The sequence below is a fragment of the Pelophylax lessonae genome, assembly GCF_965119305.1.
Source record: "Pelophylax lessonae genome assembly, chromosome: 1".
NCBI lineage: Eukaryota > Metazoa > Chordata > Amphibia > Anura > Ranidae > Pelophylax > Pelophylax lessonae.
Window position 1 is genome coordinate 29440593 of NC_138768.1, and position 4801 is coordinate 29445393.

General features: G+C 40.9%; 1 pseudogene across 1 annotated transcript; it reads right to left on the bottom strand.

The window, feature by feature from the left end:
• Positions 1–3574: 3574 nt before the first annotated feature.
• Positions 3575–4471, bottom strand: LOC309567090 (vomeronasal type-2 receptor 26-like; annotated as a pseudogene). The gene has a single exon. The product of its transcript is annotated as a vomeronasal type-2 receptor 26-like (transcript).
• Positions 4472–4801: the final 330 nt, after the last annotated feature.

The following is a 4801-nucleotide window of genomic DNA, read 5'->3' on the forward strand; positions in this document are numbered from 1 at the left end:
TGGTAAATCACACATCCCATGTAATCAACCTATTTGCAGACGATGTAATCTTAATAGTCAATAACCCCCTTGTATCCCTCCCAATTATTCATGATATCCTTACACGATTTTGCTCTCTATCATACTATAAGGTAAATTTCCACAAGTCCTTGATATTCGACTTGGGGATCAATACCCACACCAGACTCCACTTGCAACAGCAGTTCCCCTAGACATGGGCAGCACAATCTATCCCTTACCTGGAAATCCACATTGCCGCTGATACAGCTAAAATCATAGACCTCAACTTCAAACCTCTAATTACTAAAATTCAACAAAATCTCTTCCGTATGGCCAAAATAGAACACTCCTGGTTGGGCAGAATAGCCTCTTTCAAAATGATGGAATTACCCAAAATACTATACCTGTTTAGGACCATTCCCATCCCCGTACACCTCAAATACCTTAAGGAATTGACGTCTATCCTAAAACACTATGTCTGGCTTGGGAAACGACCCAGGTGCTCACTAGCTCATCTGGTGAAACATAAAAAGGTGGGGGGCGTGTGCTGGCCAATCTTGGAAGACTACTATGTCCCTTCTCTTTTATCTCAAGCTAAAAATTGGTTCATCGACTCCCCAGAGGCACTTTGGGTAAAACTGGAAGCTGCTTTGTCTCACTCACCTTCTTTACACTTGCTGCTTCTGGCGGACACGTGGAAACCCCTCACTCTTCACCCACTCCCTCCCACCACACAGGCAACAATACTAGCCTGGAGGAAACTAATCACCACCATCCCAACACCGGCCCACTTCTACACCCCTATGCATCCCAATTCAGACTCTCAAAGTCCTGATCCCCTACCTTAAGACTTCCAAGTGGACAGACCACTGGCTCTTTTGGGTGGAAGAACTCATTTCAGCCCAAACTGTCAAACCATGGTCATAACTCGCAGAGATGTATCATCTGCCTACCTCTGCATCTTAACCTATCTACAGATCCGTAGGTTTCCCCTTAAATAACCTCCTCCAACTATTCTCCTAAATGAACAACTTTGGGTATTCCTCACCACCCCTGACGATAAGTCGAAGGGCATCTCCCTAGTCTACAACTTATTAGACAATAAATTATCGTTCTCCAAAACCCTACCCATGACCCGATGGGAAAAGAACCTAGGTATGCAATTCTTGCCACTCATATGGTCCAAATCATTTCAAGCGGTGGCTACCGCAACACACTGCACAAACCATTGGGACCTTGCCCAAATAAATTGTGGCGAGGTGGTATAAAACCCCGGTTATACTTGCAAAATTATTTCCATCTTACTCACCCCTTTGCTGGAGAGGGTGCGGCCAACCAGCCAATATTCATCACGTTTTCTGGTCATGTGTGGGCATCTCCAGTTATTGGAAACAAATTTTTCAACTAATGGCTGCACTCTTGGGTATTCTGAAAAACCCTGACCCCGCCCTAGTGATCCTCCACTTAGGTACCTATGACTACCCAAGGGAATACTGCTCCATTGTGATCCACATATTACTGGCTGCTAAACTCGTTATAGCTAGGCACTGGAAAAATAGCTCATCCCCTAGCCATAAAGAGGTGCTAGCCCACGTTAATCTAAACTACCAATATGAACGCTTACTGGCTCTCAGGTCAAAGGAATCAGTTGCCTCTTTTGACTCACAATGAGAAGCATGGGCGTCCTGGTACCCCAAACAACCAGATTGAGACTAATTTGTGTAGTGCTGTTATTGTTATACCTCTGCAATTCTTGAAAGTTGCGTCCTTGACAATTCCTTTATTGTTCATTGTCTATGTCACTGTTCAAACTGTGTTACCTCGGTGCGAAACACATTATTGTTTCATCTTATGTCTTTTTGCTTTTCCTTTGTTATGTTAAAAATTTCAATAAAAATTATTTGGAAAAATTTTTTAGCCGTTCTGATTTCATAGTTACATAGTAGGTGAGGTTGAATAAAGACAATAGTCCATCCAGTTCAACCTGTGTAGGTGTGTGTGGCCGTAATCATCTCACATACCCCTGAATGTTCTGATCCTTGAGGTGTACGTCTAAGAGTCTTTTGAAAGCCACCATACTTCCTGCAGAAGCCACCTCTTGTGGTAGAGAATTCCACAATCTTGTAGCCCCTAACAGTAAAGAACACCCCATGTTGCCTGAGGTTAAAACGCTTCTCCTCTAATCGCATTTTTACATTTCTTGTTAGAATCCTTGTATTAGTGGAAAGCCGATAATGTCCCCTCCGATGTATATTTCTTAAAGGTCATTTTTTTTCTCTAATAAGCATTTTTACATTACGGTTTAGCCACCCTGGTTTGACCTTTGGAATGCACTGTGAGATAATTTTGTTTAATATGTTCATAAAGCATTCCCATTGTTCCTAGGGTTTGGTCCCAATTTATGTTCTCTATTATTGAGCACAGTTCAGGAAATTTTGCCCTTCTGAAGTTTAGGGTTCTTGTGTTCCCCTTGTGCCTTGTTATCTTATGATGTCCCTGCTTTGCAGCTATTCCCAACTGTGATAGAAATTCCAGCTCCACCTCCTCCCTTTGGTTAGGGGGGTCTTTAACATACCCCCACTATTACTTTCCCCCTTACTTCTTCCCTATTGAGTTCTACCCACACGGATTCCACCTCCACCCTCGTCCCTTCCACAATGTCACTCCTCCCTACCACCCTTACATTATCTTTGATATAGAGACATACCCCTCCCCCACTTTCAGATGGCAGCTGGTTGAAAATAAGCAGCCAGTCTGTTTACATCCGACTGCCCATAGAACAGAGTGAGCTGTGTCTGTGTCCGCTCTGCATAAACTAATTAATCACAGACCTGTCAAATGCCTGTTCTGCTCTGCTCATCAGGAGGGCAGCAGGGCAGATCCCCTGTTGAGCAAGCCTTTTAGCGGAGTCCAGTTCATGTAAAATAGGCATTAGGGCTCAGTTTTGGGCAAGCACAGAGGCAGCTGCTGTAAGGAGAGACCGCCATATGGAGAACTTTGACTGATTGACATTAGAGAATTTGTTACAAAAAATCTTAAAAAAAATGTAATCTGCATATTGAAGTGCAACACTAAATAGGTTTATTTTAAATAGTAAAGGGATTCATAATATATCACATTTCAGGGCTCAAACATCAACCCCTTTACAAAGTCTTAACAAAATATAGGGTTGATAATCTGGTGACTCAGACATAACTAATGAATGAAGATGGGTTGCACTGTGAACACACACATATATAAAATCATCAGTACCCAATTAAAATGGGAATACATTTAATTTTGGACTCAATTTGGTATGGCTGTCCAATTTCTAGATCAAAGTTTTAATACATTACCCAGGGTGATTGTAGTAACCCCTTGGTTTGATGAAAACAAAATCATCATCCACTTCCAGCCCAAGGTTTCATTATCATCTAACTACCTGAGTATTTAAAAAAAAAATACATCAGGCTCACACAACTTTCACCTAGGATTAACATTTTCCACTTGAATCTCTTTAGACTTGGACTATGTAACTATATGGCACCGTGTGTCTCTTGTGTGAAAACATTTATAAACAGATCCCTAGGAGATGTTATTCTTGTCTATTTTTGCTATCAAGTAAACATGATTGTGTATTCAATTCAGGTTTAAATAAGATAATGAAACATTTTAGAAAAAATATACAGCTTAGAAGTCCAGCACTTGAGGCCAATATGGCAAATACCTCCACAGCCACCATGTTTTTCCCTTTAGTGCTCAGATAGGCTGGGATCATTGAAATCCAGACACTACAGAACACCAGCATGCTGAAAGTGATGTACTTGGCCTCATTAAAACTGTCAGGTAATGTCCTCACCATGAAAGCCAGAACAAAACTTACAGCTGCCAGAAACCCCATATAACCCAACACAGAGTAAAACCCGATAACTCACCCTTCATTACACTGAATGATGATCCAGTCCTGATAAGAGTGAGTGTCCATTTCCTTAAAAGGGTGAGAAGAAGACATCCAAATAAGACATATTATTACTTGAATGGATGAACAAACTGATACTATGGAAGTGGCCAGTTTGTGTCCAAGCCATTTCTTCCAGTAGCTGCCAGGTTTGGTGGCTTTGAAAGCGATGTAAACCATGATTGTTTTAGCAAGAAGAGAAGAGATGGCTATGGAGAAGATGATTCCAAATGTCATGACACGGAGTATACAGGTTATATCCAATGGCTGACAAATGAGCAAAAACACACAGAGGAGACTCAACAAGATGGAGACAAGGAGAACAAAACTCAGATTTCTGTTATTAGCTTTGACGATGGGGGTGTTCATATAGGAAATAAAAATCCCATTTATTAAAACAGTCACAATGCAGAGTAAAACAGAAATTGTTAGGAATACTTTAGAAATGCTGTCAGTGTAGGAAAGGAATTCAAGGGGTTTTGAAATACACCGATCTTTCTTCTCATTGGGCCATTCTTCTCCTGGACAATTCATACAGTTTTCACTATCTGCAATACATACAACACAGATTAATTTGTAATGTAATTCATTAAACAGTCATTGGTAGAGGAGAATTGGGGATGTAATTTGTACATACATTTACTTGTGTTTTTCAGTACTAGGAATTTGAGGGTAAACCAATTTATTCTCATTGCTCCATTGCAACCAATAATGCTCTAGGGCAGTAGGTGTAATGTAAATTATTGCTATGATGTTGGTGGCCAGTGCTTGTAAAAATTGCAACTCATGATGCTAATCCATGGCAGGCAGCATGCATGTCCACCAAAGTTAAAAATTAAGAAAACCGCGCCTCCAAATTATATG